This window comes from Rhopalosiphum padi, chromosome 3 (assembly GCF_020882245.1).
Source record: "Rhopalosiphum padi isolate XX-2018 chromosome 3, ASM2088224v1, whole genome shotgun sequence".
Taxonomy (NCBI): domain Eukaryota; kingdom Metazoa; phylum Arthropoda; class Insecta; order Hemiptera; family Aphididae; genus Rhopalosiphum; species Rhopalosiphum padi.
The window spans coordinates 13,428,860-13,441,472 of NC_083599.1; the positions used below are offsets into that span (position 1 = coordinate 13,428,860).

At 26.3% G+C, this 12,613-nt stretch overlaps 1 protein-coding gene across 1 annotated transcript in view; it reads left to right on the forward strand.

The window, feature by feature from the left end:
* Positions 1 to 3,880: 3,880 nt before the first annotated feature.
* Positions 3,881 to 12,613, forward strand: part of LOC132926656 (putative fatty acyl-CoA reductase CG5065) — a 39,060-nt gene continuing 30,327 nt past the window's right edge. The window contains exon 1 of the mRNA XM_060991029.1: positions 3,881 to 4,222. The gene's annotated coding sequence lies outside the window, so the exon portion shown is untranslated. The remainder of the gene's footprint in view (positions 4,223 to 12,613) is intronic.

Below are 12,613 nucleotides of genomic sequence, written 5' to 3' on the forward strand. Positions count from 1 at the left end.
GTATGGATATAATGTTTTCTAATTTTAATATCTCTCTCCTGCAATGTCTGGTTTAAAGTTGCGCCTATGACGACAAGTAGGTACCTATAACAAAATAATCATGAGAAAAATCAAATTACTACAACATTTTGACTAATTGCGTAGATATATTCAAGTTGAAAATTCACTCGAGGATTTTATGTAAGAAGAGGCGAACAAGCATTTATCGCATTAAAGCAAAACAAAACATATATTCGGTCTGGTAGTCGGCGAAAGCGTTGTAATATTATGGGTAGGTACATTAATTTTATTTTGAACATGAAAATTGAAATATTACATATTTTGGGAAGACGGTAGTTAATAGTTTCAATTCATCATTAACACAGTTATTTAGCCTACTTATAGTTCTTCTGCAGGCGACGTCGCTATAAGTTTAAAAAAGTGCCTGTGCACATCTGTTTATCACATAATATTTAACCATGACTATACATTAATAGAAGTGCAAATACTGCAAATAACCAACAGATTTTTGTTTTAAAAAGAAATCTTTCAGACTTAAAATTCCGGACCATATTCTACGAAGTTGAAGACGTAAATCAATGAGGTTAAAAATAGGTATATTATGCATAAACCTGGACCTATAAGCATATTATGTTTAATTTGTGTAGACAAAAATCGAAGATGATTTTTATATGGATTTTAATAGGTTATGCTCCAAATGCCAACGGATACGCTAATATTGGGAAAAATATTTTTATCAGATAGTTAATTAAAAAAGGGTAAATTTAATGGTATTTTTAAAATCTACATTCAAATCAGCCGAAGAAGTCACTCTATTGTATAGTTTATTTTGAGTGCATCTCTCATCGTCATTGAGATTGAGTAACTCATTTTAATAAATGTGCTAATTTGAATTCATTAAATCATTGCACATAAAGTGAACTGAGCAGAGACGTGTGCCAGTCTCTATTTATGAGGAGCAAGGATATTATATAATTTATTTATATTGCTATAATTAATTTATTTTTCTATTAGTAAATTGGTAAGTTATACTACATTTGATAAAAACATCATAATATATATTATTAACAAAACTTAAAAGGTAATAATATTATTTTAATACTTTACTATAAATTGATGTTATTAACTTGTACGTCGATGCAAGCGTATCGAAATAGGTTTATAGCATAAACTATTAAGTATAAATAGCTTAAAATTAGTTAAATATTTTGAAATCATTATATTGTGTGTAAAAAATAATAATATTCGTATAACGATAAAATAAGTATTTGTAAATTAAAATAAAATTGTAATTATTTATTTAAATAGCTAATTTTATCAGCGTTTAAACTAAAATTATTTATAAAAAAATATTGTGCATACATATTACCTATTTATTTACATATTATTTGTTTATATGTTATTTTAACTCCGATATAAACAACGTATGTGGATTCATGAATTGAATTTAAATCCTAAAATAATAAAATTAAAAATTATGTACATTCTTAACCATTTAAAAACCAATACATAATTACTTGACTTAGAATCTAAAATTCAAATTTTAATGACTCAATTAAATTACAATTTATACGTATTTATAGTCTATGACTTGGTGAACTTGATATTTAGAATAATATAATGTGAATATATTATTTGAATCTCATATAATTATATAATAAAATATAATAAAATATATACTTAAAACCAGTGCATAAAAATGAGTTCTAATAACTGTTAAATCTTAGTCGAAAGTCTTACAATTGATAAAATCGAATCTGCATAAATAAATATATATTCGCGCGCAACACGGCCGTGTATGTTGATTAGTATTTTTATTCTATATATATCTAAACTCTTGGTAAACGTATCCTTAAAATTTGTTTTGTATCAGTAGATTTCGAAACCCGAGTTCATCGCCGTTCAACACGATTCGGCGCACCACGCATTGAGAATGTACTTATAATATGTAATTATAATAATAATATTATATCTAATGGAACTACGTAAGGACGCGTAGGTATATAATTGTGACTGAATCGCGCGCTGCAGCACAGGACAGTGCTATTTTAAAAAAGTATCCAAACATAGCATTATAACATTGAAGAAGGCGCACGTAATCTTCTGGTAAAAATTACACCCGGAGGATGTACAATATACTATTGCTACTATCGACGTACTACTTAGGCAATCGTCAATATAATATAGTCTCTTTGGACCCCGTTTTCACTGCATTATGTATAATTATTGTTTTTTATATTATTTTCTAAAAAAAACATTTCAATTAGCACAACCGACTATTGGACCCGCGACGATTGGAGTGGACGAATCGGTTGCGACAAGACCGTTTATTTAAAACCGTGAAGAATGGTTAAAATAAATATTTTTTTAGATTCTACTATTCTTAGCAAAAGCGACTTTAAAGGTATTATAGTTGTAACACGTTTTTATTTTTTACATCTGTCATTATGGTTTTTTCGGAAATATGGTGCGATCTGGTTAATATGAATGATGTATTCATTTTAAAATATGTTTTAGGGAAAATCGATGTGTGTCGTATTTTAAAAGGCTGACATTGAATTAAGTCCCGCTTATACTTTTGAGTTATCGGAGTTGAGTCCAACCAATATTGTTAGGTTGTTCGAGTTGAGTCTCTTCAGCCTATTATTGATATATATTGATTGCTTACACTGTTTTTAATAATAATAATAATTATGTGTAATATAATAATTAAATAGTGACTGATAAAAATTTAAATGATACAGGTTTTAAAAAGTCAAATCTCCAAATTTGCTTATTTATATACATATTTGTGTATCTGCACCCGTAAAATTTTTCTTTTTCTAATGTTTCCTTACATGGTTTATTTGCTTTCCTTCTTAATTTTATATATGTATCAAACTGTATTCCCCGAAGAGTGTCTACAAGAATAAAAATATTTGGATGTCCCGAATGAAAAAAGCATTTAATTTTGAACGAATTTTACTGTGTAGGTAGTTATGAGATTTTTATCTACACGGACTCAATTCAAAGATATTAAGATAATAAGCTGGACCCAATTCAACACATAAAAGTAGCATGGACTCAATTCAATATCACCGTTTTAAAAAGATATTTTTTAAATCCCTAAATTTAAGTCAATTTTGGTTATTTTGTTAGGTATACCTAATTTAAAAAAATAAGGACATTAGATATCGAGTAAAACTCGTTAATGAGTAAACTATTATAAAAGATTTTGTTAAATTTGAATAATGAAAACCCATCGAGTACGATGAAAAACGACTGTCTGCATTTTGGTAACCATATGGTTATAAAAAAATTAGTTTAATAACAATATTGGATTTTCGTAAAAATTCTCGTTTATTTGTTATGCTTTTCTCGATTATAAAAATAAGTACTGGGCATTTTAACATTTTAACACACCCTAAATAATCCTCAACGGTTTCCGCTATAGAGAGGTTTCACTTTAAGTAATAGCAATTTACGAATAGTATTACATTTTTGAAAGGGTTTTGAGTACTTAATTTTGATTGTTCTACAATAGTATTTTGAATAAACAGAGATGCTGAAAAATGTCTTCCTTCATTCTTCTGGCTCAAAAAAAAAAAAAAAAATAATATATTAAGTAACTGCGTATACTTGTTTCCGCCGTCCGGCGCATCGGTGGTGGGGTTTATCTGAAAGCGTCTTGAAACGGGACTAGAATCGAAAAGATAGTGATGATGGTTACGTAAAAATAAAAATAAAAAAAAACGAATACAAAACGCGTTTTATCTTGCCCGACCTTCTCTCTCCGTCATGCCTGCACTCATGCCGCTCTCTCAGTCTCTCTCACTCGCTCACTCTCTCTTACTCGCTCACTCACTCCGCGTCAAGCTTTCGACGCTGCCGGACACGCGTGTAAGGAGACGAAAAAACGGCACCTGCAGACACATGGCGCGCGGAGGTTTCCCCCGGTTTGCCGACGGACTTGTTACACCACACGCGGCTGCTGTTGCTGCCTCTGCACCGATGGACCGCGATTAACAGAAGAAAGTGAACGTGATTTCAGGTACGGCGGAAGGGGTCGGTAACCGGCCGTCGGTCCGTCATCGAACCTTAGAACCGCGTTTAAAGCGCAAACGGCACGGCACTCGCGCGTTGTTCACAACTCGATCACACTTGTCGTCGTCGTCTTCGTCTTCGTCTTCGTCGTCGTTGTCGTCGCAAATTTGACCGTTTTTGAGAAGTCGTCGTACTCCGGGTGAGTAAAATATTATATTAATATGTTTAATAATATTCCGTTTTCGGCAGTGTACGCACTACGTATGGAGGGCTATGTACGTAGTATAATAATCGTTGGCATGCAAATCGTAATCGTATATTCACGACAACGAGAGCAATTTTTTTCGTTATAAAAAAATTTTTTAATAATATTATTGTTATATAAAAATTATTGGTGATTTGATTTGTTGTTGTTGTTTTGTTGCGTATATACAGTTCAGCACTAACTATTTTAACGGTTAACCATAAATTATTATTATGTATAACTGTTATATTGTTAGTAACTTATAAATATTATTATAGAGAAATATAAACCAAAATCGATTTTCTCGCACTACAATATATAGTTGATATATTAATATATTATATATAGATACCTGTACGCTATCATGAATCATGATCGCGAATATTATTTATTGCATTCTATATTACGTATCTGCTTTACTCGCTCGGCCATGTTGATGAGAAGCTGAGAGGTGTCTTTTTGTATTTTCTTCAATTAAATATATTATATATTTTTATTGCGATTACATGGAATTATAATCAAACGAAAACCAAAACAATAATAAATCTCTGGCGTTAACGTCACCGCCATGCACACGACTATAGGTATATATGCACGAAACATGCATTTTGTTGTCTAATTAAATTACGTACATTTAAAATTATTAGTGAATCCAACACCACACCGAATATTAATTTGCTTTTTTTTCACACGACTAAAATAATGTAATGATTAGTCGTTGTAATTATAGAATATAGTAATCTCCCGACGGTGAAAAAGTAATGTAATCAATTTTATTCATTACTTATTTTACTTTCTTTAATATTATAAAGATTTATTTTTAAATCTAAATTAAATATATAATATTTTATTTATATTAACCGTGGTGACATTGTTTTTGAATTAGCTAAGACAAGAAAATCGAAATTGTAAACAGGTATAAATAGTTATTGAATTAGACCGACAGCTATTAATTTATACTTATTAGTTATAGAATATATTATATACTGAAATACGTAAGCTATATTAACACAAAATTATTCATTTAAGTTATTACATATGTCTAAAAAAATTTAATTTCGTAAAAATATTTACTTGTGCTACTTCTGTTCTACGTATATATGGTACTTGATACTCAGTGATTCGTGCGTTAAAATCTAACGATTGAGTGGGATTCTCAGTCTTAGCCCTACTCTCTAGTCAATCTAGTTGTGTCAATGTTGGTTTGTATTGTGAAAGAATCTACTCAAGTACTGTGTAATAACACTAATAACTTTACAATATCATAGTGCCGATAAATAATACCTTTACGTTTTAATCATATGCATCAGGGAAGATGTTTTTAGGTCAAGTACACCAAACAAAATATGTTAACTTGATTTTTATAAAAAAAAAAAAATGCAATGAACAATAAAATAAAATCTTTTACATTCATGCAAGTTAAAAAATATATATAATATGATATGTAATTAATTTTAATTGATTGATAATTTTGAATAAGTTGTAGGTACCTATATACAATCGATTTGACATAACATTGACGTATCATAATGTTAGTAATCGGCCAATTATTTTTTATTTTTTGAGATTTATTAAAAAAAATATAATTTTAATAAAATAAGTAAACAAAAGATTGATAGGATGATAAATATATATTAAGACGCAATAATATACTTGTGTTTATATAACTTTGTATGATTGAAAGCTCGGAACTTTATTTTTTTTTAAGTTTTAATTTTATAAATGTTCATCTCAAGCAATTAATACTTAATATCATAATATTTATATTTTATTTTTATTTTAAGTTCTCAGTTTAATTTAAAACTACTTCCAAGACGTTTCTAAGATCTGTATATATATATATATAAATAAACGTATTATTATATTATGATGATATAATAATTGTACAAGTTTAAATTTTGTAATTCAAAATCGTGATTTTTCTTGTCTCCTGAGAAAATCAATTATTTCTAAAATTGTTGATGTATGCATTTATAGTCTTATATGTACATTAAATTAATAAATCTTTAATTGATTTAACCTATCACACATGTTATTTTTTGAAAATAAAGTTTTAAATTTTGAAATATACTCTTGTATAGAAATATAACAATAAACAATGGAAGTCGCTCAACTATACTACCTATAGGTTTCAAATGTATCTAATCGGTGTAATAATATGACAAGTGATTTTATAATCTGAGGGAGGATAAGGTTGATTTTGTAGATAAATAGACAACGCGCTTAGTATAGTAATTTTAATAGTAAAAATATCAATAAAAAATAAAAATAAATTTGTTTGAAATATTAAACTAGAAATAACTTTATTCTAATATAAAAATTGATAAAAATTCTGAATTTTATAAGAACTAATAATAATTTTATAATTATTAATTGTTGCTATGCGGTTGCCTATAATACCAATATTATGTTATTATACATATAAATGAAAGACATATATCCATAAACCGATGGAAGTATCAAATTAAGAGACCCCTTGAAAATAAGATTATAAAACATCGTTCATTTTTATTTATGAAAAAAAAAATATAATTGTGATATCAAAAAAAGTGAATAGTATTTAAATAGATGTTAAAAAAAAGAATTATTATTACTTACAATTTGTAAGTATTATAAATAATATATTATACGTAATTATAAATATTGGAAAATAGTTATTATGGTAATAAAATAAATAACCCTTATCTTCTATCGTTATACTACCACTGTACTTCGTCATTTAATCATTGAGTGGTTTTCATTGTAATGCATTTGTTAAATTTGAATTCAATCATGATGTATTGTTGACAAAAAATTATTTTAAATTTATTTACAGGTATCCATTATATTAGTAATTAATACTTCTATCAGTAAAGAAAAAGTTAAAATATGGTAGATTGAATTAAATTTTGACAAAAATATTGAATAATATTATAATTTATTCTAATATTATAGGTACCAATATTGTTGTTATTATTAACCCATAAGTCAATACCGTCGTGATTGTAAAATGACGTGAATAGGCTCATGATATAAATAGCTTCAAATATTTTAAAAATATATTGTGTATAAACAATAGTAATTTGTATAACTTGGTATAATACTTTGTTCCACAAACATGTATACAAAAAATTGCATCGGTGTATTTTCGATATATTTTAATTTTATATTAATAATAAAATTACTCACGAAAACTTTTATTACATTTTAGTAAACATTGACAGTTCAAAATAATTTTTTTTTATCAACATCAATAATTAAAAATTCATTTATTTTTAAATATCATAAAATTAATTTAGAAATTTAATAATGGTTTTGTGTAGAGAAAATATAATAATTTAAGATATACTGGAATTTTTCAGATCTCTACGATTTTATATTGGTTGCTATAAACAATGAACAATAATCACTATTTAGTATTTACATTTAACATCAAATGTTTTTAACATTTGAACTTTAAATTATATCATAAAAACTAATGCAAGTTATAATTGTTTTTTTATTTCAGAAATAAATATTCACGAGAAATGTTATATTAAATTTCTGAGCATTGGGTTCCTAAACAAATTAGAAACTTTTTATTTAAAAATACTTTGCATTAATTAAACTTTAAATCGTGCATATTAAATTGCGATTGTATTTTTGTTTTTTTTTAACTGTTGTAAGAATAACTTTTAAAGAACCTTATATTAAATTTACAAGATATTTCAAATAATAAAAAAAAAATAATATGTAAAGACATATTCATTTATATAATTTGATGTTTTGTTAATAGTTTCATATTTAGAAAGTGTCAATTTGAGTTCTAATTTTCTGCAGATAATATTTATTGAATTTAAAATATATATTATATATTCTATATATAAAAAAAATGATTATAATATTTGGTTTTCAGTATTTTTTCTGTGATTCTTGATTTTTTTTGTAAAAAAAGAATTGGAATTTTCCATCTTTTGACCCTTCTGACAGTTGACTACAAACAAAATCCAATTTTCTACCAGAAATCGGTTGATTAAAAAAAAACACACTTTGTCATTGTAAATGTGTAATACCAATACATTTATCGTTTTGCATAGAATTTAAAATACAAGTAGCGACATTCAGTAATAATTACTATTTTTTTTCACATTCAGATAATTTGGTTTTCAAGTCTAAAGCCTCATATTTTTTTTTGTCGATTATTACTTTATTTATTATTGAATACTTAATTTCTCTGTTAAAATATAATCAGACAAATGTTGTCGTATAACTATAATACGTAGAATAATGGATAGTATACGCACTTACTATTTGTTGTGGTTCCTATTAGTCATCTGTATAGAAAGTGCATGACATTGTGTAGGAATAAATGATCAAATCTGTCACATATTAACAATAATTATTAATTATTGAGATTCATGTTTAAGGATTATTATGTTTAATGGTTGTTAAATAGGTACACTTTTTCCCTTTACATCCGGTCCAGTATAAATCATTTATGTAAAAATTGTCTAGAATATAATTGATTATCCATAATTATTATTTTGATACTAAAGTGTTGTTTTCTTTCGGAAAAAAAATAGTTTCCGTGCGAGTGTAAACAAACAAATAAATCCATTTCAAAATTGAGTTATATAGGTAAATTACATTGTTATTTAAAAAAAAATAAATATATTATACATATATATACCAGTGGTCGGCAATCGGCGGGCCGCTGGCTGCATCCGGCCCGCGTGGTTATTGTGTACAGCTCACTTTTAATCCTGGCACGACGAAATTTTTTTTTATACATTTTATTATTTTAAAATTTTAGACGGTATTTTTATCATAGTAAATAATTTAAGAACATACAATTTTTATTACTGTTTGGCCCGTCTAAAAAGGTTGCCGGCCACTGTTATACCCATGTACTAAAAACGATTTATATAATAAATTATAAAATAAATTTATCGGCTTAAACATTATTCCTCTGCACAAAAACATACCTACCATAATTCATAATAATTAATACAATTTTTACTATTTTGCATTTGATATTAATATCATTTTTTTTTTTTTTTTTAATAAAATCATATAACGTGGGCAACAATAATTTTACTGTTAAATATTAAAAACATTTGTCATGTACCTAGGTCCTAGGTATATAGGTTATATCTACTCCACCTGCAGTATTTAAAACATAATATATTTAAACAAATAAACATTTCAAAAAAAAAAAAATTTAAACACATAAAAATACAAAAATAATATAAACATGCGAGTGAAAATAAGTGGTAGCGATGACGTAGACCAGTGGGTCACCAATTAATATTTTTTAAGAGTCACAATATGAATCTGAACATTTTTTGCGGGCCATACAAATTCTAAGTACATATAATAACGCATGTAATGTTGTCGTAATGTATGTAATTTATTTTTGTCTGCGGGCCGGATAAAATTTGTTCGCGAGCCGCCATTTGGTGACCCCCGACATAGACCATATTATATACTTCTACAATCTACTACTATAATGCTCGCATATGGAGATCCGAATGATAGTATGGATTTCGATTATATAGGGGCGTTTGTGATTAGACGAAGGGATTTTGATAAGGATGTTTAGTTTTATTTAAATTGGATTTTTTTGGTAGAACCTCATCATTGGGTGTTATATATTCATATATGATCTTGATAAAAAGTTTTGTTTAAGTTTGAATAATCAAATGGAGTATATTATTTACAATTGCGCAATAAATTGCTCTGCTTAAATACAATCGTCCGATACCTATAGTGAATCAAACATACATCATGAACACAATATATATTATTATATAACTTATTGAGTTAAGTATAAGAAATAGTATCTTACCTATAATTAATGTAAAAATAATATTTAAAAATGTAGGCAAGGATCAGCACAAGCATCAATCAAATCAGGTTCTGCGCTTAAGATAATTAGTAGTATAATTTGTAGTTGGTTATGGGATTACTTATTAGTCATTTCGAAAAATAAACTCATATCATCGTAATTTTTTTATTTTTTATGCACGAAACATTCAATCGCGCCATTATTTTTAATCTCATATACACGCAATATACTTTGTAGTTTTAAATAATTATATATATCTATCTAAGTGTTATTTTATTGCACTGCTTTACTAAATTGTACTCGCTGATAAAATCGTAACTATTTCGCGTTTACGCGTTTACTTATACACGCACAGTTGCATATTTGTTGAAAAAACAAATTTAATTTAAAATTAGTACAAAAGCATATTGTAAACTCAATTTTTACCTCCACTATTTGTTTAGAATCGTAAGTATTTTATGGTTATCTATAATATACCACGCTTGTGTCGATATAATTATTCCGTAAACGTGTACAAGACATTGGACATAGATAAATATTATACATATATGAATGTTGAATAAATTCAAATGCTTTAAAAAAATAAAATAAAAATAAATAATTTTAAAATATCAATATTATTCTTAATGATCCAGATTATTGTCGAGATAAAAGAACGGATTTCAGCAGGTTTAATTATTGATGTTACGACAAAAAATTGTATTTAACCGCCAGCTGTTATGAGTTCTAAATAATTATGCACAGATCTGATAAACACAGACTTCTGCATTGTTGCATGCTGTTGTGTTACCATTACCTCATCAAATAATAATTATAATAATTACTGTTACATATTTTTATTTAATTAGTTGATTCAATACCTGAACCTTAGGTTACAGAGATATTTTAAAGTCAGGATAATTTTATATGACATCAATTAGTTTAATAATTGAGTAATGCCTACGTTGTATAGCATCTATCTAACAAAGTTTTGTTTTAAAAACAATATAATTAATTAGGCCAGATAAATTAGAATTAAAATTTAAATAAAACCCATAAATGTATGTTTGAAAATACATACGATACATGTATGTAATAAATTCTGCGGTTTATTAAACATTTTTTAAATAATAATTCGATTGTCATGTGAAATCATTAACGTCGAGTGATACTATGTACATACTAGGTATAGCCTTTTTTATAGTGAATTACATTTATTTTTAAAATAAGTTTTTTATATTTTAATAATACTTTAGTGAACGCTTTAATATTATGAAAATTATTGAATTTGTATTCATTAATAGTGATAAAAAAATTGATAGTAATATTAATAAATTATATTATCAATTTATATTACGTCACTGTATAGGTACTATAGGCTATACATTTCTCAGCGTAGTATCTAAAAATTATGGACGCATTGTATCAAGGTTAATAGATAATATTATCTATCTATAGTCTACTAACCTTGGTGTTGTACAATATTTATTTATCTATTTAAATAAAAACAATAATAATTAATAAAAATTGTTATCTATATACAATAATATTTATTTATTTATTATAACATCGTATACTTATAGCCTTATATAGGTATAGCACCTATATATTATGTATGAATTATTTTTTAATTTTATAATTATTATTATACATATATTTCGGGAAAATCGGTCAAAGAAATGTATTATAGTGCAATAAAATAATTGTTTCGATTCTGACGGAAGAAAAGTTCAAGAAATTTGCATCAATTTATTAATAGTTATTAGGTACTATACTATTACTTATTATATAATATTGTTTACATAGCCAATGAAATTAAAATAATTTAATTATAGAAATACGTACAAACAGTAATGTGTTCGTCAAACCATTACTATACATACATTTATTTATTTAATTAATTAACGTCGGACGGAAATTAATAAGTTGGGTAATATGCACAAGAACATTATTATAAAAAGAATGTACAGTATGCGTATAAGCTCTCTGGTATGTAGATAGAAAAAAATTTAAAAAATTAGAGTGAAACGAAATTCTTACATATAGGTACGACGATAAGCTAAATTTGAAAATTGGCAAATAAAACTGAGGTAATAATAAAAAGTGTTTGGTATGTAAATAATTGAGGAATAAATATGATCTACTAATAATCGCCATAATGAATTATAATATTTTGTTTCATATTTTGTACGACAATCATCGGTTAATACCTACAATACTTACCTATATAGTTTTAAACATTCGCCTTAAAAGACTTTTCGAATTCAGTGTCTTATTTATACAGATGGGTACTTTATTATATATTATAAGCAACTTACTCTATGGAATTATAGATGGGATTATTGCATTATTTTATTTTTCTCGGTACAACACAGCATCGGAATATGGCACTTACTTAAATAAATAACCGTAAAAAAGTAAAAATAATACTGAAAACGAAAAATCCATTAATATTAACATAAACATAATGTTATGTATATCTTTAAAACAAATAATAGAGATATTTAAGAACATTGCGAATCAAACCATTGTCGGATTTTTAACACAATACGATAAAAAAA